Raw genomic sequence first — 27,697 nt, forward strand, 5'->3', positions numbered from 1 at the left:
ATTAAGCAAATCCACGTTACCAAAATGTGTTGTATTTGTCAGTCACAGAGAGGAGATGCTTCCACAAAAAGGCCTGATTTAGGCTCTGCAGAGGAGATTTCCAAATGGAATGCCAAAAATATAATTTCCCCAAGGAGAAGAGCTTTATGATGATATGAAATAAATCAGTAGAAAAATTGTTAATTTTCTTGCCATTATTTGAAATACATGTTCCCTTCAAAGTGGATACTTCCATGAGTATTTGGCAAGGAAGTATTATATAATGTGTATTACAGTTGGCAATCAAAGCTATGAAATGTGTCTATCTTCAATCTTTGGAAGATAACTATAATGTAAAAGTGGAAGAGGGAAAACTGACCTAGCTCACGGTGAAATACAGCAATCTTTATTTTTTAATTGAGCATGATTAATCAAATTACAGGCAATATTCAAATAGTCTGTGTGGGATGTGTTTAATAAAAATGTTCATTTTCATGAGCTAGGGACACTGTTTATTCCAGATTAGAGAATTGATTTTATACTATGCCTTATGAAGGCTTAAAAGCCAACATGAAGAGACAACAAAAATTGCAATGCATGCTTCTATTTGTATATTGCCAATCATCACAATATAACATTTCTCCACAATATGTCAGTTCACACATTTTAATCTATCAAATGATAGTGAGTAGAGTATTAAATATCTTTTTAAAATTAGTATGATAGCATTATTACGTGCCAACCTGTTGGCTAGCATTCTAAAGAGCATTTCTAAAGGAAATAAACTTCTCCAACATGCTTTCCAATCCACACAATTTCTAGAACCAGCTCTCACTCGTTTTGAGGTCTCAACATACTGTATATCAGAAATGAATACTGCTGGACTTCTTCCCTAGATAATAGCTTAAGTCCCATTTCAATTTAGAAACATCAACTGTGTGAATTGTTCAGTAGTGCTAGCGAGCTTCTTAAACTTCCATGTAAACCATGGGGCATTGAGGGGGCTCAGTATCTCCCAGGATAAAGCCCCAAAATTTTATTTTCAATATACCAAGGTGGCAGCTATGACAGGAAAGTAGTGGTGTCTGGGCCTTTGCAGCCCTCTAAAAGAAAATGGTGGAGAGGTGGTGGAGGGAGGGCATTAAACACAACTATGTCATAGTTGGCATCAGAGAGACTAGGAAGGAGAGGAAGGGGGGAAAGGGAGGAGGTGTTGCCTTATATATTAAAAATGTAAATTACACACATCTGTCAGGGATGTTCAGATGGTCTACCAGGAGTGCAGGGGACTGGACTAGATTATCTCCAGAGTTCCCTTGCAGTCCTGTAATTCTATTTTTTGATGATTTTGGGGAATGAAGAAATGCAATAAATAAGAAACAATAGGGGAAATATTAAAATTAAAATTCATCAGTGTGGGAAAAGGGCTGGAGAATTTTAAGAGACATCATAAATAAAGTGAAATCCATCTGGAAATAAAGAATGGAAAAACTAAGAATTAGCTAATGTGTTTCACAAGATGCTACTAATGACCTGAAGAAGAAAACCAGGGTGGAGAAATTAAGAAATTAAGGGTGGAGGCAACCAAACTTTAATGTTGAAAGCCCACTAGGAGTTAAAACTTAAGTCCAACAGAAAAGGCAAAATAAGTTAAAACAGGCCAAAGGACTCTAATAAAAGGAGCTTTAAAATGTATTCCCCACAACTTAACAGGAATGGAGGCATTTTCCTACCAGGGAGGAAGAAAATGGTCAATGGCTCCTTCAAAGGATAAGGTTGGGAAATAGAATGCAACATACCAGTCTGTTTGTGATGCAGTCACAAAAGGTTATGAAATAATCTGGATATTAGTAAAGAATGGTCAAGTTTTCACTCTTAACAATTGGATATAATTTTTTCACCTGTATCTTCATGGACATGATTCTAACATGTCAATACACCTCATATTTTAAATAAATGTAATGAAATTTAATGCATCCAGTAAAATGCTTAAGATGAAATCCTTAAGCCCCTGCAAGGGAAGTAGTTTTGTCACTAACTTCAGTGAAGTCAGGATTTCAATCCCGGGGCTTGTCTGCTCTATGGAGAAGGTTGACACTGCTGCAATCAATCCTCTGGTATTGGAATTAGCAGGTCTAGTGAAGATCCAGTAATTGGAAGAGAAAGAGTATTCCCACTGATTCCAGTAGTCCTGTTCCTCATGAGGAGTAAGGGAAGTCTACAGGGGTAGGTGCTCCTGTCGACCTCCTACTATTTGGATGGCACCAAAACACCATTTAAGATACATTAATTACATAGCTGAAGTTGAAGTAGCTGGATTTGCATACCTTAATCAGCTTTCCCCTTTAATATAGACCAGGCACAGAGATTTCTAGGTCAGCTATTGGATTTAGAATTCAGCCTTGACAGAAAGGTGCTTTATTTTATTTTTATTTTACATTTGGAAATTGCCAACAATCCTTGCATGAATTTAATATCTATTATATGAGTTTTCTTTTTTTAATAAATTAAGTTCCAAAGTTTGTCATAGTACTTCTGCAACTGGACATTTATACTGAAATAAACAAAAGCACAACAAACTCAATTTTTAAAACTCCCACATTGAACTTTAATTATATTAATTATCAATTTTTCATCCTCTCCCTGGGTGTCTGATGGAAAAGAACACAAAATAGGTACTTTAAAAAAAGCTAAATGCTATACATCACTCTGAATAACTCAAGAAAGCTACTCTTTTCCTTGTTTTTCAGGTGCTTCTTTCACACAATTCCTCTTTTGTACTGTTTAAAAAGCATTTTCAGTTATTTAATTTAGCACAAGTGTGTTTGCAGGACTGTAGAGAAATGTAGTTTGGGAAGAGTGCTGGAGCAAGAGTAGACAGAAGGCCATCATTAAAGCTAGAGTGTGGAGAAGGGATTTTATTGATTGCTTCAACTTTCAAGGAAAAGTTACTTAGAAAATATTCCCTAAGTATAGCTGAATCGTGAAAAACAGCAACAGTAAACAATGCAGTAATAAATTTAAGAAACAGATGAATATAGTCATTGAAATTGAAGTAGTCTTGAATTTTGAGAGATTGGTATTCTCCACCACATGTTTTCTAAAGTCATGAGTCAAACCTCCAAAGCATAATGAGATTGTCTGAAAAATCATTACCATATTTGGGCTTTTTTTCATTTGCCTTCTATTTTTGGAACCTTGGGAGTCTATATTTTTCAACTTTTCTTGCCAAACTTCCTTTATGAAAGCTGCTAGTTTCGCATAATCATGTGGCCACAGGAGATGGAGCATTAAGAAAAAAATATTAAATATTCTAAGATTCTCCAAAAATTGCAAGAGTTAGTAACTGCCCTATGTTTTTGTAGCATGGCAGCTCTGGGTTCTCTAAGGCCTTGTTTACAGTAGGAAACTATTTCAAAATTACTAAATTCGACTTAAGAACTCCCGATTTAACAAATTCAAACTGGCATGTCCTCACTACAGGGAAGCCTAGAAATTAGTCCAAAATAGTGTGTCCACATTGAACAGAGCCTGCCACAGACTTAGAACCCTCAGAAGCACTTTAAGCATGGTGCTAGAAGGGAGGATACTTCTTGTGCCTGCTTGATCTGCCAAGCTGCAATGTGTACTTACGGGGGCTCCTCTCTACAGCTGCATCTCACATGGCACTTCTTCCCTTTCTGTCCTGCAAAGGGGGATGCAGCGGAGAAGTGGGCATGCACGTGCTCATGTTCTGGTTGCCTGAGTGGACACCACAGTACTAACACCATGGAGCCAGAGCTGCTCCAAAGCAGTGCCATGCTCATGGCCCTCTTGCTGTGCCTCCATGCAGAACTTCCTCACTGCTCGCATGTTCTCCAGAGGAACCAGAATGAGGACAAGGAAGACGAACTTCAGCGTGGACCACAGCCCCTGCTCACCCAGGTCTTGGTGCTCCAGATGCTGCACACACCCTTCAGTCCTCTGGACACAGTCAAAGCCACTTCTAGCAATGGGAGACGAGCTCGGACTGGTGGGACCACATCATCTTTCAGGGTTGGGATGACCAATTTTTAACTGTTAATAGTTCAGTTAAGGCCTTATTTTCAAAGTGGTTTATAGTGAGTTGCATATACAAATTCCCCATTTATCAGAAATAAATTCTGTATTTAAAGCCCTAAAATTGCTATTTAAACTTTAAGCTACTACTGTTCTTCACTAGAATTCTTAAATAGTGGCCACCTCAAAGCCTGGATCCAAATTTTTGGTCTATCTGAAGTCAGAACTCAAATCTATAACTCCAGTTTAAAAAAAAAGATTTGATAATAGGCCAAGTCAAAACTCTACACCTGAACATCCTCAAACTACAAATCTGGATCCACATTTTAAGCTACTACTGTTCTTCACTAGAATTCTTAAATAGTGGCCACCTCAAAGCCTGGATCCAAATTTTTGGTCTATCTGAAGTCAGAACTCAAATCTATAACTCCAGTTTAAAAAAAAAGATTTGATAATAGGCCAAGTCAAAACTCTACACCTGAACATCCTCAAACTACAAATCTGGATCCACATTTTAAGCTACTACTGTTCTTCACTAGAATTCTTAAATAGTGGCCACCTCAAAGCCTGGATCCAAATTTTTGGTCTATCTGAAGTCAGAACTCAAATCTATAACTCCAGTTTAAAAAAAAAGATTTGATAATAGGCCAAGTCAAAACTCTACACCTGAACATCCTCAAACTACAAATCTGGATCCACATTTTGTGTTGGAACTCATTTTCTGTTGAATCAAATTCAAACTCCAATAATTAATCACTTCCTCAAACTGATCACTTGAACTGTACCATCTGTCTTTGTGTTAGCATCTGACTTTGTTGAAACATTATTCACAGTTATGTAGGAGCTAATTTCCTCACTATAGTATGCGTAGGAATATAATGGCTGTCCCACCCCTTCTCCCAATTGATTTTCTTAGCCAGAATCTTCAATTTTCCTCTGTCATTACTTCAGAACCTATCCAGATGCAAAATATCCTGCAAAGTTGGAAAGAAATTGATGTTGGCATGATTTTGAACTGAACTGAAGACAGGGGACTTAGCACATAATCAGTGAAGTACAGCATTTAACCACTAAGCAACAAGAAACTGAGGTTATCAAAAGACTAAGTCTTCCTGCAGCATGATAGGATCATTGCTCTCTCAGTTTCATGCACAATATCAATCTTCCCCATAATCCAGAAAGATTTAGAAAAATGTACAACTGATAATATAGCCTCATCATACCCGCTTATATTACATGAGTAGCAGTGAAATCCTGATCCCAGGTAAGTCAATGGCAAAACTACCAAGTCTTCCCTTTAATTCTACTTCGAACTTTTCACAAGGTTACAACAAACCAAAGAAACTGACAGATACTTAACCATTAAAAATCTAAAATAAAATGGTAGTGACCATGAAAGTATGTTTCAGAGCAACTTGCAAAAACAACAAAGAATAATTGGAGTATCTGATGATAATCGTAGGCTATGTAGAAAAATTAAAATGTCAAATCACTTTAGAAATATATTTCAACGTCCTTTTTTAATTTTCATGGGTTTTTTTTTTTTTGGTCTCATCAGATATTCAAAGAGAATTTACAGCTGACAAACTAAGACCAATTAACGTAAAACTGTGCCTGTTGTGATTGTTTTTTTTTTTTATCTGAATTTAACCATTCATTTGTTTTCCTGAAGTACCATAGAATCATAGAGCTGGAAGAGACCTCAGGAGGTCATCAAGTCCAGCCCCCTGCCCAAGGCAGGACCAATCCCAACTAAATCAATCCAGCCAGGGCTTTGTCAAGCCAAGACTTAAACACCTCTAGGTGTTTGATTATATGGGCCTAGAGCAATGTTTCCTCTAATTTTTTCTATCCATATTCTGAATAAATTTGTGCACCAAGGCAGGTGCTGATGTGTATCACCAGAAGAAACACATGCTGTTGCCAGCTGTGGGTGCTCTGCTAATCAGCCTGGTGCCACTGGAATCTTTCCTAGGTGGTCACCCAACACACAGCTGTCAGGGAACACTGACTTGGGGCCTTCTTTCTTTATTGTGACATCTCGGAGGATGGTAACGCACTTAGGAGCTTCCACAGCTTATAAGTCAGAGAATAGTACAGTTGCACAAATGTGAGGAGATGTTTGTGGAAATACTGAGAGGCCAAAAGGCACTTGGACAAGCTTGAGGATCCCTGGGGAAGTCACTATTCCAAAACCCTGGGGTAAATCCTAACACCATTGAAGTTAATGGAAACTTTGCCACTGACTTCATTGTGGTCAGGATTTTACCCTAGACATCTTACCTCATACATGAGAAGAGGCCTTCACCCATTCTGCAGCTCTCTGGCCTCCATTCTCTTCCAGGTAGGAGCCACTAACTTTCTTTCCTGTGTCTGTGTAACTTACTTTATTGTCTCGGAAGCAGATGGACTGAAAGAAGGAGCAATGGGAAATTAATGCCACTTTGAGCAGCATAATTATGGCATAGATTTCCACTCATAAATCCACCAGGTCTCGTCTAGACTACATTCCTCTTTTTAAAGAGGAATGTCGTCTAGAAGAGCCCCCAATGTTAGAAGGGAACTTGCTGAACCATAGTGTCTCCATAGCTCTGTTTCAACGTATCATGCTATAAATTGCAGAATCCCAACTAGTTAACATTAATGTGCAGAAGCTTTCACCAACAGTTAAGTAGGGTCCTCTGCATACTTGCTTCCTGCTGTGGACTTCTACTGCTGCTAATTTGAGGGAATTTTTATCTCTAATGAAAACATGTGCAGTCACTAGGATTTATACACCATTAGGAAGCTAGAAACCTGTTTACATTGTCTTGCTCTACAAGCTGAATTTGGGGTTTACTTTCAAAGAAAAAAAATGTATATAAATATTTATTAAACCAGTCAGACATGGATATGGTCTGTTTGTTATAGCTATAAATCTTTTCATGCCGTTCATATGGGAACTGCATGAATCTAAGGTGATTTTCTTGTGTTATAACAACACTTTGTGATTCTAGAGAATGCTTAACATTCAGTGCATTTAATAAGATAATTAAATTATCTCCTACAATCCCTTGTGGAAAACAGCAGGTATATATTATCATCCACATTTTATAGAAGGGAAATTGTTGTAGAGAAGAAAAGTGACTGGGAATGCTTTATATATTTCTGTGTTGTTTTTTTTAAAGCCTTGTTCCTGTTTGGGTATATTGTATTTTGTCTCAGTTGCTCACCTCTTCTTTTTCTAATATTTTTAATGCAAAGCTTTAATTCAAAATAAATTAATATTTTTAAATGTTTTTCAGATCTAGCCTGCCTTTATTCTGATAATTATTATTATTGCAATAGCAGCCAATGGACCAAATCAGGAAATAGGTCTCTAGTGAAATAGGCATTATACAAATACCCAAAAAACTAGTGCAAAATCCTTACCCCTTTTGAGTCAATGCCTACCCTTCCATTAGCTTCAATGGGGCTAGAATTTTCCCTATCGCCCCCGCTTTGGAGACTTTACAATAATTTCATTTGTTGAGAAATGAAAAACAAAGCACTACATAGTGCTTTTAAATAAGCCATCATTACTTACATGTGTAAGTGCTTTGATTAAATGTGGGTGGCCCAATTATGTTGAAAATGTATTTCCACACTTAAACAGATGGTGTGTCTGGGTCCACCCACTTGCTGCTGTGCTCTTATGAGCAACCTGCTAGAAATATTAAAGTGCATGCACATGCAATTACAAACCTATTTAGGTGGACAATTGCCAGCAGATTGCAACACAGGTGCATCTTTTTGAATATGTAATGCAGTCACATTCACTCATTTGCAACTGAGATTGTCATATATCCGCAAATCATTTTTGTTCTAAAAAAGAATATCGTAGGTGGTGTCGGTGAATTGGGCAGTTATACTAAAAAAGGAGACACTTATAATTGTTATTTCAAACTCTACTAACAAGCAAGGAATGGAATTTAACATGAACAGGTCATATTTTCATCTGCAAGCATCAAATCTGGCAGTTTATCATACTGTCATTTTTATGAGCAATCACATATTATTTGAACATTACTAAAATGGGGAACAAAAATGGTTGTTGTTGTCGTCCAGAATACAAGCTCCAGCTGAAAGCATCCAGTCTTCTGTCCATCTTAACCTTTTGTTCATGTAGTTATGAAATGTGACCTTGCTAATTATGCTATTTAATAAAGTGTCAAAACCCTGACTTTTCTTCACGTAGCTAGTCTACATAGCTAATATTTTGCTCCTGTAAAGAAGGATGGATGCAGCAGTGCAAAAGGAAAAGTACAAACAGATAATAGTTACAGCTTAGGTACTGGTGCAAGTAGTGTTTGTGGCCTTACATGGTTATGCTAGAAACCAATATCAAATGAAGGCACAAAAATCACATCCAGGTACATTCACAGCCTTTTGGTGTCTCTTTGAAGTGTTTTTTGCAGAGACTGTCCAATTGCCCAGTATCACAATAATAAATAATAATAGTCCTTTGTCCCCAAAGAAGTATGTTGTTCTGAGAAGTGTTTTATATGAGATGCTGTAATAGGATAAAGGTTAAGTAAAATTGTCTTACTGGTCAGCTTGCTGGAAGAAAAACACACATGCATGCACAAACACAGAGTGCATGAAGCTCACAGTGTCACAGAGGCTTGGACTTCTGGATGAAAAGTCAACCCAGACTGCTCATTTGAGACTCGGAGTGATGGCTTTGAAGGTCACTGGCTGTTTCCTAAGGAGATAGGATCACAAAGGGTTGTCCATGACTGTGACCATGATAGTAAGCAGTGGCAGGATCTTGGAAGATTAGGCTGTCCCTAGAGGAGGAAGTGGTATGAAGGTCGTTGGATCTATTGTTACACTTATTATTTTTAGTGTAGTGGTTTTTCAAATCTAGAAATTGGAGGTATCTTCAATTTACTTTCATACATACAGAGAGTTTCCCCTTGCACAGTTAGCTAACCTGTGTTCTGGAATAGATTAGGTACCAGTGCAGGTAGCTTATTTGGCTTTACATGGCTACTATAGGGTACAATATCAAACTGAAGGGGGGGAAAAAATCACATCCAGGTACATTTTTCACTCTACATATGTTCTCATTTAAGGTTGCTGTTATGCAAAAGTTTTCCTCTAAATGTTTATAAGAAATACTCAATCTATGACATGAGAACAATTTACATGAAGCCATTGCCACACAGGCAGCTTTAAAAGTGTGATTGTGCTCTGAAAATTAACTGTAAAATTAGTGCCTTCTTACTTAGCGCTTTGTACTCCCTATGTGCATGCAGAGTTCTATTGTTTGACTTGAGTGAACAAAAGTAGTGAACTGGAAGGTTTCTGTTCTTTCTTGTGTGTTGTCAAAAGTTTTTACTAGTGTATAGTAATTTAAACCTGTGCAAAACCACTAAGGGGACTGGGGTGTCATTGAGGTCATAAGTAGAAGATGATGAGGTTGGATGGCTTGGAGGCAGATGGTAAGCATCCATAAAGCATTCCAAACCCATATAGATATAATACTAGTAGTACAGCTAGCCAACATTTTTAAAATATCAATTCTTGAAATTTCAAAAACAGTAAAATATTTGAACTTTTTAATTTTTTAAAACCAGCTCTATATAATAGTTCTCCTAAATAGATTCCCAGGATATAGAGTGCAATATTGAGTTTTATTTATGCCTCCATGTTCTCAGCTACATTCCTGATCGAAAATAGATTTCCATACCTACTAGAAATTGAGACTGTATTACTTCATCATTATACTGAAAGGAAACATATAGAAAAGCATTTCCACCCAACTATCTTTATAATCATACTAAAAATTTCATATCACAGTATGTTTTCATCTCAGAGAAATATCACTTGATATTAGACTTTTATTAGGCTAGCAATTAGCAGGTAGTAAAAAATGTTAATTGCTTCTTGACTAATGGGGAAAAGAGCATGTTAAAATAGACAGTGGGAATTATTTATAAAGTGCAATGGTACTTGATTTTACCAAGTATTCTCAAATTCTGCACCACCTATTTTATTTCAGAAATATAAGCGGGGGAATAGAGATTGAATAAGAGTACTCATGTATGCTTTCCTTGTTTTAATGGTTTGTGCCTCTGTGGCTTTTCGTCATCATCAATGATCCCTTGAGGTTGAGGAGGATCTCTTTCACAGGTTTCATTTTTCATGAGTCTATTAAGATGTGTCTAGACTACATCCCTCTTTTTGCAGAGGGATGTAAATGAAGCACTTCGAAAGTGCAAATGAAGCCGGGATTTAAATATCCCGTGCTTCATTTGCATAATCACATAATGGCGCTCTTTCGAAAATAGGGCTCTTTTGAAATTGAAAATGGCGCTCTTTTGAAATTGAAACCACAGTTTAGATGTGGTTCTTTCGAAAACGGGGTGCTTTTTTGAAACATCCTGTAAACCTCATTTTACATGTGCATGCCATGTGCTGCTCCTCATCTGCAGGCCCCAACCCCACAGTCCCTACTGGCCACAGTTCTCTATTATTGATCAATGGGAGCTGCAGGAGTGGTGTCCGCAGGCAAGGACAGCATGTGGAGACCCCCTGTTCTGACCTTCTCAGGGGCTCCAGAGACATGCCAGCCACCTCCAGGAGCACAATTACCATTTTTTTAGAGGTTTACAGGATCTTTCGAAAAAGTGCCCCGTTTCCGAAAGAACCGCATCTAGACTGCGGTTTCAATTTTGAAATAGCACTTTTTTGAAAGAGCACCATTACGTGATTATGCAAATGAAGCATGGGATATTTAAATCCTGGCTTCATTTGCACTTTCGAAGTGCTTCATTTGCATCTCTCTGTCGACAGAGGGATGGAGTCTTGACGTAGCCTTAGTGACTGAGGAGTCTAATCCTTGAGTCACAGACTCATGGGCAAACATTACAGATGGTTTTTGAAGAGAGGGTTTGATTATGATTGCTGCATGACAGATGCCTTTCATTTCTTTTCTGGAGTTTGTGTCCAGGGCAAGGTGATTTGCCTCAAAAGTGGATGTTCCCTCTCTGGAAAGTCTTTGCCAGTTATCCCTAGCCTGTGTGGCTATCTCCCTAATGTGTGGTATCAATGCCACATCTCTTGTTTTCGAAGCAAATATCAGGGACATGCAAACACTGCCTCGCTCTGCTTGAGCTGATGCTGGATAATCAGGGCCTCAACACTTGAAGATGTTGGCCTCTGTGAGGACACTGACATTAATGTAATGAGCCTCCCACTTTATACTGAGGATCTTTCAAAGGAAGTGTTGATACAACATCTGTGGTCTGGCATCACCATGGGTGCTTCCAAGCAGGAGCAGTCACAGGGAAAAGCTGAGGCCTTGGACTCAACAACTTCCCCCTTCCCCCCCCCCCCCCCACTATCCCAGAGTGCCCCAAATGAGCTATTTGTAGTGTTCAAGCTCAAGGAGGAAGGATTGGGGTCGGGATGCTGCTTGGAGGAAGAGGGAAGGTGGCTGCAGTGCCCTACAGCTGGGGGTGAGGAACATATCTCAGCAGCCATAAGGCTCAATGAGCTCCTGGCCTCCTAGCCATAAGGCTCTGCAGCTATCTTCCCTCTTTCCCCTCACCCTCAGCTATGGGGCAATGCAGTCACAGCTTGTCTCTTCCTCTAAGTGTCGCACCTTAGCCCCCACTCAGTTAATGCTAGCTCCTCTGCTGCCACTAGATCAGAGTACCACTCCACTCCAGTGTCAGCAGAGGAGCTGGCATTGACCTTCCCTGATCCAGCAATACCCTGACGCTGTCCTGGTCAATTATCAGACCCAGCAAGAAAGATCTACATTGGCAAAGAAGAACTGTAGAATACTTTGCCTACCTCACAGCGGGCAGACGTAGAAGTAGCTTTTATGTAGATGAGGAAAAGGGAACACTTTTACCAGGATGTGTATCTTGCCTATGCTCAAAATGGGGCAGACACACTAGGAAAAGATGACAAAATTAGCCTAAAGCAGTATGAATGTATTTGTGCACAATTTTTGAAAAGCGAGAGAAGTAAATTAAAACAGCACACAGTTGTTTGGCAGACACTTTTTGAAGCAGTTAAACGAAGGTCTCAGTGATTTTGACAGCACCACGGGGGACGTATTTTCATAAAGTTAAAATGTTCTTGAAAAATTGCTCCAACGTATTAGGAATAAATGGGCTTTTATTCAAACGCAGCTATGTAGGATTACTTTGATCTTTCCCAGATCTGAAAATGTCAATCCTTGCTTTAACATCGCCTTTCTATGATATTTCAATAATACAGCACTATAGTCCATGTATCTACATAAAGAGATGGGAGTGTTGCCAAAACTGAGAAATAATCAGACAAGTCATCTTTTAATTATTAATTTGGATTGGTCTTACAGGCCGATTATCTTCAGAAAGCTACCCTGGGATTCACTTAAAGAACTATGCTCTTTCTCTGGCCAAATGCAAGATTTATCCCAATTTTGCCACCTACCGTGGGAAAGAAATCTTGCTCCTCCCTCCAGAGTCCTACAGGTGAAATAACCATTCTTGGCCCTCACATAAAGGGACAGGGAATCTGTGAACCATGCTGCCCAGGTATGCAGAGGATCACAGGTGGGAGGAGGGACCATGAAAAACAGCACCCGATCTATAATTGTATGTATGCAGTGGCTATTGTGGAGAAGTGGAGGACAGGCAGAAGCAAACAATTCCAGCAGAAGCCACAGCAGCCTTAAATGGAGCAATTTCTACTCCAACCCCGTAGGATCCCACTAAAACCAAACCTAGTCATTTGGGTTTGACACAGGGAAACAGGCTTGCCAAGAAGATTAATATCGCTCAGCTGTACTAGTATTATCCTAGAAAACTAAGTTGAAGCAAATAACCCTCTTTCATAACATTTCTGGAGGATACAAAGGTTGTTAAAATGTTGATTCCCATGGGGAGGTTTTAAATTATATTACTCAGGTTTTCATTATTTTTGTTTCATATGAAGGAAAAATATAAATCACAATGATATAAGAAAAATGTGAGTGTAAGTACAAAGTAGGCGCTATATCACATTATGCCAGGAGTGTAATTTTTCAAAAGAAAGTAAGGGCATCCACCTCCCACTAGCTTTTAATAAGTATTTAGTTAACATTTTCAAACGTGCCTAACTTTCGCTAAAAGTAAACTGGGTACCTATCTCCCTTAAACACTTCTGAACATCATACCCAATAACATTTTACATGTGTTCACTACTCTGTGTCATAAGATACCTCAGATAAAAAGACCCCAGGCAAAGGAAAAAAGAAGCAACCCAGAGAAAACATGATACTTGGAACACATGATGTCAGACAGAAGAAACACCACAGATATTTTACTATAACAACATCAGTCTATCACTGTCGCCAGCACTTAGGGATTATAGCATTTACATGAGAGTCAATGCACATGAGCACAATCTGACATTATTTTAAAATAGATACAGGGTAGTGAGTCATACAGATTGAAATAACAGGGTGGACACAGAAGGCACAGAAGGCAAAAACTGCCCTAAATGCAGAGAGATTTTCTAGCTCTACAGAAGATAATTATACACAGTTTTTCCTCATACTCAGCCCAGCAAATTAAAGGCTTAAAAAGGTAAGAATTCTCCATGCCAATAATACAGTTACAACTGATATTCTGAGTTGTTTGTTGATGGCAGTCAACCTGCTATATAAAGCAACCTCATTTTTAATAACAGCAAAAGAACTTCTCCAGTATGCCTTCAGGGAGACAAAAACATATAATCAATTTCCAAAATGTATGAGGTCTTTGATAACTGTCTGTATACCAATGTTTCCCTTTGCCATTTGTTGTAGCCAATGATATGGGAAGATTGCTTTCTTTTTAGTTAATTTAATTTGAACAGGAAATTTTGTGCCACTGCATGACAAAACCCTTAACAATACATGGTGCTACCACCTTCAACTACACCCATAACATATAAAAGCACACAAACATATAGGTCAACAACAGAACTGAAATATATGCAATGCACAAGTGAAAATAGTATATTCCAAACGTATGGCGTACTAATTTTCTCTCATTATTTAAGAATACACTTTGAGGGTGATGTCCATTGAGTTCTGCCATTGACTTCAATGGACCCAAGATCTTACCCAGGGACAGGCCTGCTAACAAAGGGGGCAAATGGGCCAGTCGCCCTGGGACCCAGCAATTGAAAGAGGTCTGGGGCTCTCAGCCATACCCACTGCTATTGTGGCAGCAGTCAGAGCCCTGGACCCTTTAAATTGCTGCTGGAACACCAAGCTGCCCAGATCCTGCAGTACTAAGGGCTGGAGGCTACACCGTGTTCCAGGTAGCATGGAGGGCTAGCTGCCCTCAGCTTCCACCTTAACCCCTCCCTTATGGGAGCATAGAGCCCCATGGTCCCTGGAGGCTGTGAGGGCCCTGCCCAGGATGCCTATTCCTGGACAGCCTCATACACAACTTCATTTTCAGGACTTTCCCTACACAATCCTTCATTGTCCTGCAAAGCCACTGTCGTTCTGACATATAGTACTTTAAAGATGCTATTAGAATGGGTCCTGCTAGATCTGGCAGCTTTTTGGGGTGGATCCTCCTTTTAATTTCAAAGTGTGCATGCTATATTCAGTGCAAATAATGCCACGGTGTAAAACTCTCTAGGACAGGGACTGTCTCATTATCAGTGATTGTAGAGCACCCAACACAAAAAACCCTACTCTTGATTGGGACATTTGGGCATTGCCAGAATATAAATATTTAATAAGTGACTCAAAACTTTCTAATGTAAACACATATAGTTATTACCTCTACCCTTCTACCTCTTCCATTTCTTTGTGAAGGATAAGGACTATACAATGCTTTTGAACAGCAGCTACAGACTGTAGCCTGAATCCTGACTGGAAGCTCTAATCATTGCTTAAGTAATAATAATAAAAAGAATAATACATTAGTTTTGCATTATTAATTATTATTATTATTATTATTCTACAAATGTTATGGGTTGGTAAGCAGCGATCCAGAGAAGTTGAGAAGAAAATGTTCATAGTTGGGTGCCTAAAGTTAGGATCTTAATTCATATTTGCCCATCTGACAGAGGTATTGTAATTTATTCATGACAATGTTTTGACATCTTGAGGTTGAAGTCATGTTCTACAGAGGAAGAAACTATTATTTATTAATCATAGGAAGAGGTGAACTTACATCTCCAGGTATGACTTTCAAAATATATGCATTCTATTTAAAAAGCAAATACAGAAAAAATTCCATGTAGAATAATAGTGGCAAAAACAGGATGAGCAATTAAAGTGAAATAGAGGACACTTCTTACAACACATGATATTCAAAGACGACTGACTTGCCCTATCTCCTCTTTAGAAAGACTAAGTACACTATCTCTGAGCTATTAAATCTTCTTGTAATTGCTGACGCATAAGACAATAGTTTAATGAGCCCATAGTTTATCTAGTCAGACACCATTTCTTGCTTAAGAGACTGTGGTATAAAAGATACTGTTTTGAGCACAGCTTCACAATTAGCTTCCTACCTAAAAATTAATGGTTTACTTGAATTTACAAACTAAATGTCACCCTTGTACAGTACGCATCGATTACATATCAGCAAATGGTTGACTCTAAGAACAGCACTTAGAATTACCCAGTAATTGAATGCAGATGTGGAAGACAGAGCCTGTTTTTTACTATAATAAGGCATTGTACAGAACTTAGTAAAAGTTTTCTTCAGAATACAATTTAAAAATGGTTAAAAATAAGACAGTTCTTTAAAGTCAAAGTAAAATTGCAAGAAATGGCTTTAAGGAAGACAAAGCTGCCTGCCAACAGAAACCAAATTATGTGACAGACCAAGAGGCCATTCCAAAACTGGCAATACATTTGTCTGCAGAGTCTGCCAAAGAGCCAGATGCTCCTGCTACATGAATGCGACCAGAGTTTGGCACATGAATTCTGCCAATACTATTTACAGTAGTGGCTCAAGGCTAATTTAAGAAAAGTTATCCTGGGCCCACACTACTGTCAATTTTTGACAAGGAAATTTGAAAAATGCCACACTATTTTTAAGTTTAGAAAAATACTGGAAAAATAGTAGATAATTAATGCTTAATAAACACATACACTTGTTTATTTCATACATTGCTACGGTTTCGGTACCAAACACAACACAAATCCATTCTCAGAATAGGAGTGCTGTTGGCCCTTTATTGAAACATTTTGTTTAGTTGTCCCTCTCCCAATACCGGGAGAAAGCAGAAGGACAAAGAGGAGTCAGAATTCTGTGATTGAGAGGCCCCCAATGTCAACAGGGGAAGGTCAGTTAGATCAACAGCAGCCAATAGGCAATCTAATGAGAGGACTGAGAGCCCAGGGTCTGTCCTCCAATTAAACTGGTGCAGAGTAAGGCAGAGCCAGAGAGAGTGCAGCAGCCTGGGCAGCAACCGAGAGCTGAGGAGTAGGACCCCAGAGCAGAATTAGGAAGACGGCAGAAGCCAGAGCAGCAGCAGAGACCAGCTGTGCCAATGGTGGAGCAAGACTGAGCTACAGTGGAAAGCTACAAGGCCAGAGCCAGGATAACTGAGGATCCACCAAGTAAACGGAAGCCAAGCATAGTGAGTGGCTAGGGAGAATGTGTTTGGAGAGGGCCTAATGAAGGGAGACATCACCATACAGGAGGGCTGAGAAGCATGGACTTCGGGGGTGGGAGCAGGACCACAAACCTGACAGGAGGGCCGATACTAGGAAAAAGGCGCCTGAGGATGTATAGCCACCACCAAAGCAAATGTCTTACCTGTAAAATACAAGGAATAGACATGTAAGGAACTGGCAGTGAAATGTCTTTGGTGCAAGAGTGATAGAAACACAGCCATGTTAGTCTGGTGTAGCTGAAACAAAATACAGGACTATGTAGCACTTTAAAGACTAACAAGATGGTTTATTGGATGATGAGCTTTCGTGGGCCAGACCCACTTTCTAGTGTAAGATGTTCCTCTTACCCATAGTGTGGAGCTTCTTTATGCTTTAGCCCTCTCAGTTGTTCTCTTATTTGTTTACAGCTGCTGTTTAATACATTGCATGTAGTTTATACTCAATGTAGTGATTAATGAGTCAGAGGAGTGGCCATTGTGAAGAGCAGGGACACCTTAACCTCTGTCTTGAGTGGTGGTTAAGCTTCACCTGGATCTTTGACCCAGCCTTACTGGAGTTATAAGGACGCCACCAAATAGGAGAGAGAAAGACAAGTGCTCAGGATCAGGCAAGCTTCGAGGTAAAGGGAACTGAGGCAAGGACACTCATCCTTTCATCATCCGATTCCAGAGAAAAAAAAACTAGGAAAATTCCCCATGATATCTGGACCATTTCCCCATGATTCTACCAAATATGGGCACATTTTCTGATCCAAAGCAATGAATATCAGTGCAACATAGCCCATTCAGTAAACTTTGGATCAGACCCAAGATGGAGACTTTTATTAAGATTGGAAGACGTTTACAAGAAATATAGGCTCTTTCATTCTGAAGGTACTGTGTGAAGATGAATGCACTCAGCTCCAATTGCTGTTCATGGGCATCGTAGGACTAGCTTCTGTATGATTCTTAAAATTTTGGAAGCATCTGCATTAAAAGGTAAACAACAAAACTAAACTAAACTAAACTTGAAGTAAAGATCATGCAAAATGTTTCATTGAAGCCCTGATACAATTCATATGAAAGGGCCATGTGTGTCAGTATAAGCTCTGGGATCAAGCCCTGAGTTCCAGATTTATTTGCTATTATCAGACAACCTTGAGGAAGCACACCAGGGCTACATCTAGACTGTAGGCTTCTTTCGGAAGAAGTTTTTCCGGAAGAGATCTTCTGAAAAAACTTCTGAAAGAGAGCATCCACACTGCCAAATCGCATTCGAAAAAGCAATCTGCTTTTTCAAAAGAGCGCCTAATCAGTGTGGACGCTCTCACACATATAAGGCCACCCGGAACCAGTTCAGGCAGCACTTTAGGTCACCAGTTGCTTCTGAGTGCTGGTGCCATAGCATAGCTGAGACATGCGCTTAAAAGGACCTTCTGGGACAGCTGTTTCTCTGCTTCTGCTGTGTGCTTGCCTACCTCTTTGAGGGACAGCAAAGCTCTTGCAGTGCTTGCTTTGGTTGCCCGTCTTTTTGGGATGCTATACCCCTGGGCATGCAATGGTCCCACGTGCTCCTGCTGCAGTTTCTGTAGGCTGCCTTCCTGGCCCTGCACAAGCTTGACTCTGTGCAGGGTCTTCAGCCTGGGAGACATAGACCTGATTGTGGCCGGATTTTCTGCCTTAGGGTTCCTGTACTACAGTGGAGCAATAGATGGGACCCACATCCCAATCTGCGAACCTTAACATCGAGCAGCCCGGTATATCAACCACAAGGGATATTTTTCAATGGTGCTACAGGCCCTGGTCGACCTCAGTGGACATTTTACTGACATTTCTGTCGGGTGGTCAGGCAGGGCACACGAGGCCCGCGTGTTTCATAACTTGAGCCTCTATGGCAAGCTGGAGGCAGGCACATTCCTCCTCCACTGTGACCTTGTGGTTAGGGACATGCATATGCCACTGTGCATTGTGGGGGATGTGGCCTACCACCTGACGTTGTGGCTGATGAAACCGTATACTGACCACTTGTACCCCAGCAAGGACCAATACAACTCCCACCTCAGCTGGACGAGGATTCAGGTGGAGAGCACCTTCGGCTGCCTCAAAGCGTGTTTCAGGTGCCTCCTGACCCTCCTTGATATTGGGGAGCAGAGACCAGCCACAAGGGGAGACCCTTTGAGCAGCCGCAGACAGCTGCCATCTGCCAGGCCCATCAGTTGGGGGTGAACATCCGGGAAGCCCTGAGGGAGAGTCTCTCAAGGACCCCAGTGACTCTCTGCAGAGCCTCCCCACTAGCAGCCTCTAGCTTGCTCCAATATTCCTTTCCCACCATAGCCCCTCCCTTTGCCCCTTCTGACTTCAGAATAAACACATCTGTTTTTATTTCAACACAACACACTTTGTATTTGTCTTTTTAAAAAAAGCACTGGGAAGGGGCATGGGGCTCATAACCTGAAGGGGGGGCTCAGGGCTGGGAGTGGCATGGGGGCAGCTGGATGTGCCACCTTAGGTGCAGGGATCTCAACAAACTTGGGGTTGGGGGAGTCCTGGTACCACAGGAGGATGGGCAGGATGGGGGGCTGGAGCAGGGTCAGGGATGGCAGGGGGGCAAGGAGAGGGGGCCCAGGCATCACTTGAGGGGCAGAGGGATGGGGAATGGGCATAGTAGGGAGAGAAGGAAGGTGGTAGGCAGGAGCAGCAACAGCAGCCGGGCGTGCCATCTTTTCCTGCATAATGGCACACATGTTATCACCCTGCTACACAAGCTGTTCCCACATGTGGGTCCACCAATCTGCATCCTCCCGGACCTTCGGCACCTGCTGCATGCGAAGCGGACAGGGGACTGCAGACAGGGGAGTTGAAGAGGGAGTTGAGCAGAGGGAGTGACTGATGGTGATGAGGACCCGAAGCGCTTGTGCCAGTACTTCTCCTGTCTCCTCCACCTGTGCCTGTATCCAGACAGCGAACCTGAGCATGGATGCCTCTACCCAGGTCCTGATGTGGTGTTGCAGTATTTGTGGCTTGCAATTCCCACTGACTGATATCCAGGCTGGGGGAGACAACCGTTGTGAAAGGTGCCTGCTGGTGGAATCTCTCAGGCAGTAGGTAGGAGAGCTACAGGAGGAGGTGGCCAGGCTGAGGAGCATTCGAGGCCATAAGGAATTTCTGGACAGTATTCCTATGGAGTCCACTGAGGTCATTGTCCTAGGATTTGGGACTGCTGACCCGCCACTTATGGAGGAGGAGGTGGTGCAGGGTGAGCACTGGCAGCTGGTTACTTCGGGCAGCAGGCAGTGTTCCACCCCTGCTCCTAACCCTCCCACTGTGTTGTTACATAACCGTTACACTATACTTTCTGTAGGAGACAAGGAGCCACCCCCACAGTGGAGGAGACCAAGCCTTGCACCACCAAGGTTGAGCAGTCTCCTGCCACCACTGCGAGGAAGAAACGTAGGGTAGTGGTGGTTGGAGACTCTCTTCTGAGGGGAATGGAGGCCCCCATCTGTCACCCTGACAGTTCATCTCGAGAGGTATGCTGTCTGCCAGGGGCCCGTATCTGTGATGTTACGGAGGCATGTCAAGGATTATCCGGCCCTCTGACTACTACCCCATACTACTCATCCATGTGGGCACAAATGATACTGCCAGGTGTGACACTGAGTGGATCAAGCATGACTACAGGGCTTTGGGAGTACAGGTGAGGGAGTTTGGGGCACAGGTGGTATTCTCTTCAATCCTTCCTGTCAAAGGTAGGGGCCCAGGCAGAGAGAGGTGCATCCTGGAGGTGAATGCCTGGCTGCGAGGATGGTGTTGCCAGGAGGGCTTCGGCTTCCTTAACCACGGGGTGCTCTTCCAGGCAGGACTGCTTGGCAGAGATGGAGTTCACCTTTCCAGGAACGGGAAGGCCTTGTTTGGACACAGACTGGCTAACCTTGTGAAGAGGGCTTTAAACTAGGTTTGACGGGGACAGGTGAGCAAAGCCCACAGGTAAGTGCTGAATGTGCAAGACTGGGACATGGGTTGGAAATGGGAGGGGTGGGGGGGACTACAGCCTATAATGGCAAGGAGAAAGGAGGGTCAGGGCACAACAGGCAAGATCAAATCAGTATCTTAGATGCCTATATACAAATGCGAGAAGTATGGATAATAAGCAGGAAGAACTGGAATTGCTAACAAATAAATACAACTATGATATCATTGGTATTACAGAAACCTAGTGGGATGGGATGCATGATTGGAATGTTGGTATGGAAGGGTACGGCTTGCTCAGGAAGGACAGACAGGGAAAAAAGGGAGGAGGGGTTGCCTTGTATATTAAAAATGGAGATAGCTGTGTAGAGAGTCTCTGGGTTAAGCTAAAAGGGGTAAAAAACGAGGGGGATGTCATGCTAGGAGTCTACTACAGGCCACCTAGCCAGGTGGAAGAGGTGGATGAGACCTTTTTTAAACAATTAACAAAACTATCCAAAGCCCACGATTTGGTGGTGATGGGGAACTTCAGCTATCCAGAAGTATGTTGGGAAACTAACACAGCGGGGCACAGGCTATCCAATAAGTTTCTGGACTGCATTGGAGACAACTTTCTATTTCAGAAGGTTGAAAAAGCGACCAGAGGAGAAGCTGTTCTGGATTTGATTTTAACAAATAGGGAGGAACTAGTTGAGAACTTGAAAGTGGAAGACAGTATAGGGGACAGCGATCATGAAATAATAGAGTTCATGATCTTAAGGAAAGGTAGAAGGGAGACCAGCACAATTGAAGTAATGGATTTCAGGAAGGCAGATTTTGATAAGCTCAGAGAACTTGTAGGTAAGGTCCCATGGGAAGCAAGACTGAAGGGAAAAACCAACTGAGGAGAGTTGGAAGTATTTCAAAGGGACGTTGTTAAGGGCCCAAAAGCAAACAATTCCACTGTGTAGGAAAGATAGAAAATATGGCAAAAGACCAGCTTGGCTTAACAAGGAGATCTTGCATGATCTCAAAATAAAAAAGGAGTCCTATAAAAAATGGAAACTAGGACAAATAACAAAGGATGAATATAGGCAAGCAACACGGGAATGCAGGGGCAAGATTAGAAAGGCAAAGGCACAAAATGAGATCAGACTAGCTACAGGCATAAAGGGAAACAAGAAGACCTTTTATAAATACATTAGAAGCAAGAGGAAGACCAAGGACAGGGTAGGCCCACTGCTCAGTGAGGAGGGAGAAGCAGTAACAAGAAACTTGGAAATGGCGGAGATGCTCAATGACTTCTGCGTTTCGGTCTTCACCGAGAAATCTGGAGGTGTGCCTAACGTAGTGAATACAAGCAGGGGGGGTACGTCTACACTACAGCGCTAGTTCGAACTAACTTAGATCGAATTAGTTAATTCGAACTAAGCTAGTTCGAACTAACGCATCTAGAACTAAAAACTAGTTCGAACTAGCGTTTTGCTAGTTCGAACTAGCAAGTCCACATTAAGTGGACCCTGAACAGGGCTTAAGGATGGCCGGAAGCAGTGCCGGCAGGGCATAAAAGGAGGACTTAGAGCATGGAGATGCTGTCTCAGGCTAGCCGAGGGCTGCGCTTAAAGGGTCCCGACCCCCACCCCGGACACACAGTTCTAAGGGGTGCCCTGCTTGCAACGAAGTTCTGGCTTGGAGTGCCCTGAGTGCCCACACTGGGCACATCACACCACTCGGCCATCAGCCCGGCTGCACTTGCCGCAGGCTGCCATCTGGGGAGAGGGAGTAATTGGGGGGCTGCAGGAGAGCTTCCACCCCCAGAAGCCCGCAGAGCCAGCCCAGTCCTCCCCATCGGGGGCTCGTACCCCATTCCTCCCTCACCTCCTTCCACTTACCCTTCCTTAGCCCCCCTTCTTATTGATGTACAAAATAAAGATAACGTTTCTTCCAACATTGACTCTGTCTTTATTGAAAAAAAACTGGGGGAGACTGGGAAAAGGAGGTGGGAGAGGGGAAGAGAAAGGCTGGGAGAGGGGAGGGCAACTAACATGATCAGGGGTTGGGAACAGGTCCCAGATGAAGGAAGGCTACAGAGACTGGGACTGTTCAGCTTAGAAAAGAGGAGACGGAGGGGGGACAGGATAGAGGTCTCTAAAAGCAGGGGTTGGGTGGAGAGGGTGCATTCAGAAAAGTTCTTCCTGAGTTCCCATAAAGAAGGACTAGAGGACACCAAAGGAAAGAAATGGGTAGCAGGCTTCAAACTAGTAAGAGAAAGTTGTTGTTCTTGACAAAGCAAATAGTTAACCTGTGGAACTCCTTGCTGCAGGAGGCTGTGAAGGCTAGAACTAGAACAGAGTTTAAAGGGAAGTGAGATCAAGTCATGGAGGTTGGGTCCATGGAGTCCTATTAGCCAGAGGGTAGGAGTGGTGTCCTTGCCCAAAGTTTGTGGAAGGCTGGAGAGGGATGGCACGAGACAAATGGCTTGGTCATTGTCTTCGGTCCATCCCCTCCAGGGTCCCTAGGGTTGGCCGCTGTTGGCAGACAGGCTACTGGGCTAGATGGACCTTTGGTCTGACCCAGTACGGCCATTGTAAGCTCAGGGCTCAGGGTCGGGGGTCTCAGTGGACCCCCTTGATTTTCATGCACACCTGGTCCTGGGTGGCCAGGCTGGCAGCTCTCCTGCCCTAGACGGCCACTTTCCTGTGCCTAGTGCGGAGATCGTGGACGAGGTCCACGATGTCCGCACTAGCCCAGGAAGGTGCCCGCCTCTTGCGGTCCAGGGCAAGCTCCCGGGAGCCGCCAGCCTGGTCCCGGCAAGAGGGGGTGGGCTTGGGGGCATCGGGTGGGTGGCTCTGTGCCGTGCCAGGTGCAGGGTCTGCTAGCTGGGTGCTGGCAGGCTTGCACCTGGCACGGGCACCGTAGCCAGCCCGTGCCCCTTTAAGGGGTCTGGGGCCGGGAGGGGGGCATAGAGTTTCCCTGGTGTTGGCCAGAGTGGCCACCAGGGAAACCTGGGGAGGGCTAGCCTCCCACTAGTTCGAACTAAAGGGCTACACAGCCCTTAGTTCGAACTAGCTAGTTCGAACTAGGCGTTAGTCCTCGTAAAATGAGGTTTACCTAGTTCGAACTAAGCGCTCCGCTAGTTCGATTCAAATTCGAACTAGCGGAGCGCTAGTGTAGCACCTATTAAAGTTAGTTCGAACTAACGTCCGTTAGTTCGAACTAACTTTGTAGTGTAGACATACCCGGAGAGGGTAAGTTTAGAAGATAGGATACACAAAGAACAAGTTAAAAAATCACTTAGGAAAGTTAGATGTCAGCAAGTCACCAGGTCCTGATTAAATGCATTCCAGGATACTCAAGGAGCTGATAGAGGAGGTATCTGAGCCTTTAGCTATGATCTTTGAAAAATCATGGAAGACAGGGGAGATACCAGAAGACTGGAAAAGGGGCAAATATTGTGCCCATCTATAAAAAGGGGAATAGGAACAACCCAGGAAACTACAGACTGGTCAGTTTAACGTCTGTCCCAGGGAAGATAATGGAGCAGGTAATTAAGGAAATCATATGCAAACACCTGGAAGGTAATAAAGTGATAGGGAATAGCCAGCATGGGTTTGTGAAGAACAAGTCATGCCAAACTAATCTGATAGCTTTCTTTGATAGGATAACGAGCCTTGTGGATAAGGGAGAAGCGGTGGATGTCATACCTAGACTTTAGTAAGGCATTTGATACGGTCTCGCGTGATATTCTTATTGATAAACTAGGCAAATATAACTTAGATAGGGCCACGATAAGGTGGGTGCATAATTGGCTGGATAACTGTAGTCAGAGAGTTGTTGTTAACGGTGCTAAATCCTGCTGGAAAGGGATAACAAGTAGAGTTCCTCAAGGGTCTGTTTTGGGACCCGTACTGTTCAATATCTTCATCAATGATGTAGATATTGGGATAGAGAGTACGCTTATTAAGTTTGCAGATGATACCAAACTGGGTGGGGTTGCAACTTCTTTGGAGGATAGGGACAATTCAAAATGACCTTAGCAAGTTACAGAAATGGTCAGAGGTAAACAGGATGAAGTTTAATAAAGAGAAATGCAAAGTGCTCCACTTAGAAAGGAACAATCAGTTCCATACATACAAGATGGGAAGCGACTGTCTAGATAGGAGCATGGCGGAAAGGGATCTAGGGGCCATAGTGGACCACAAGTTGAATATGAGTCAACAGTGTGATGCTGTTGCAAAAAAAGCAAATATGATTCTAGGTTGTATCAACAGGTGTGTTGTAAGCAAAACTCGTGAAGTCATTCTGCCGCTTTACTCTGCACTGTTTAGGCCTCAGCTGGAGTACTGTGTCCAGTTCTGGGCGCCACATTTCAAGAAAGATGTAGAGAAATTGGAAAGGGTACAGAGAAGAGCGACAAGAATTATTAAAGGTCTAGAGAACATGACCTATGAAGCCAGGCTTCATGAACTGGGCTTGTTTAGTTTGGAAAAAAGAAGATTAAGGGGGGACATGATAGCGGTTTTCAAATATCTTAAAGGGTGTCACAAGGAGGAAGGAGAAAATTTGTTCCTCTTGGTTTCTGAGGACAGGACAAGGAGTAATGGGCTTAAAGTGCAGCAGGGGAGGTTTAGATTGGACATTAGGAAAAAATTCCTAACTGTCAGGGTGGTCAAATATTGGAATAAATTGCCAAGGGAGGTGGTGGAATCTCCCTCTCTGAAGATATTTAAGAACAGGTTGGATAGACATCTGTCAGGGATGGTGTAGACGGAGCTTGGTCCTGCCTTGAGGGTGGGGGGCTGGACTCGATGACCTCTCGAGGTCCCTTCCAGTCCTATGATTCTATGTGATGCAGGACAATGACATTCTACCTCATCAGCTCTTCCTGGACCGTGGAGTGCTTTCGGGTCCCCCGGGGTTGGGCAGCTGGCTCAGGTGGCATGGCTTGCCCCTCAGTCCCAGCTGGGAAGAATACAAAGAGGGACAGGTGGTCAGACATCTATGTAGACACTATTCCTGAGGCTGCGCCCTCCTCTGTGAGCAGCGACCAATAGTCCTTGGGCCAGAGGACAGGGGATGTCAAGGGAGCAAGGCCATGTGAGGCCTGCACGGCAGGCCCCACCTCACAGGGGACTCAAGATGCCAAGGGGACCAGGCTTCCCACTCTGCCCGCCTGCTTATCCGTGGGGAAGCAGGGAAGGGAAGTGTCCGGCCACAGTGGGATCCCATGGGTGGCAGAGCAGCCTCAAGCAGGCTTGCCCTACCTGGGGCCCAAACACACCTGCCTCTCGCAGCACTGTCCGCTGGAGCGGGTGGTGCCTTGCACGTGAAGGCATGCCCATGTGCGGCACTCCTCAGCTTCCAGCCGTGGCAGGTGGTGGGAGGGAGTCCATCCTGGGGCCAGGTGTGTGTGTGGCCTCCCCTGATCCTGGGAGCAGGAGCCTGGGTGGGCTCAGGTGCTGCCTGCTGAATCCTTGTGGCACACAACAACACTGCATGTGGTTCCATGTGCACTGACTGCAGCACGATGTCCAGCCCTAGCAGGCCAAGTGACATTTGCACCCGACCCCCTCTGAACCCACCTCCTCCTCCCTGTGTGTGAGACAAACTAAGAACACTCACCAGAAGATCCCTCCCCAGCATCAGATGATGCCTGGGACACATCCAGGCTCTCAGCAACCGGCTCCAGGGACACAGTGGCCGTGTCCTCTTCCTGCCCCTGCTGTTAGTCCTCATCCTCCTCCTCCGTGACCTCTGGCCAGGAGACAATGGGTGTCTCCAGCCCAGAGTCCGCAACGATGGATGGGGAAACGGTTTTCTACCCCCTAGGATCTGGTGCAGCTCTGTGTAATAGGGGCAGGTGTGGGGTCCTGCCCCGGAGTGCGAGCTGCTCTCTCTGGCTCTCACATATCCTTCATGGAGCACCTTCACCTTACTTCAGACCTGTTCTATGGTCCAGGGTGGGTGTCCCCACTCAGCCAGGGTCTCAGCCATCAGGCCATATATGTCCACATTGAGGCGTTTGGAGCAGAGATCATGTAGGGTCTCCTCCTCCCCCCACAGCTCGAGGAGAGACAGGATCTCCACTCCAGACCATGAGAGTGCCCGCTGCTTGATACCCCTCAGTAGGTCCTGGGAGACCTGGTCGTGCTCCCTGCGAGAGCCAGGGGGTTCATGGAGGGCTTGTGGCTGTGCCATGGATGAACAGGCTTGTGGCTGGGAGAACTGTGTGATCAGGGCTGGCTTCCTGCCACAAGGATTGTCCAGGGTGTCTGCAGCTTTCAGAGGGGCCAGGAGGCAGGAACTATAGAGTTGTGATTACTTTGGACAGAGTGGCCACTAGAGCACCTGTGTTATTTCCTGGAGGCCTCTTTAAAAGAAAAAAAAAAAAAACCCTCTTCCCTGTCCACACATGCCTTTTTCTGAAAGAGCGCTTTCAGAAAAGGAGTTCTTCCCCATAGAAAGAAGTTCACTGCTGTTGGAAAAAACCCTCTATTCTTATGATTTTTATCCGAAAGAACGCAATCGCAGTGTGGATGTAACTGATTTTTTTTTAAAACAGCTGTTTCTGAAAACTCTGCAGTGAAGACATACCTTAAATAGCATTAAGTCTCTTTATTTTAAATTACTATTCCCTCTCATGAAAGCACTTACATTCCCTGGTTCACTGAATATAACCAAGCTTGGTAAACAGGCGCATAAAGAATCCAATCTGGAATTCATTTACAAATGATTGCATCTTTTCTCATGATACTTCTGGCATGTATTCCCAGGTCCCATGCATTGCCTAACTTCATTTCCCTCCTTAAAACTCACTTCCAGAGGGTTAGTTTGCCTTCGCAGACTAACACTGCATCCCTTAGGCTAAACACTGTCCATATATTTGAACAAATTCAGATTAAAAGAGGAACTACCTCAATCCTTCACAGTTCCAATACTTATGCCTCTACAATCCCGCCTCCCACACTTACTTTATCATTATTTGCTGTGTTGCAAGATCAAATAGATTAAGCTTTTCATGACAGCAGCCTGTCATTTGTCTGTATGTTTCCATTCACACCTATAGAGCTGTATAAATGAGTAACAATTTCATTTTAGCTTTGTACTTTACTTTTAA

General features: G+C 43.2%; 1 protein-coding gene across 1 annotated transcript in view; it reads right to left on the minus strand.

The window, feature by feature from the left end:
• ITGBL1 (integrin subunit beta like 1) overlaps positions 1–27,697 on the minus strand; it is a 261,334-nt gene that overhangs the window by 155,290 nt on the left and 78,347 nt on the right. The gene's annotated exons all lie outside the window — the stretch shown is intronic.

The sequence above is a fragment of the Pelodiscus sinensis genome, chromosome 1, assembly GCF_052426305.1.
Source record: "Pelodiscus sinensis isolate ZL-2025 chromosome 1, ASM5242630v1, whole genome shotgun sequence".
Taxonomy (NCBI): domain Eukaryota; kingdom Metazoa; phylum Chordata; order Testudines; family Trionychidae; genus Pelodiscus; species Pelodiscus sinensis.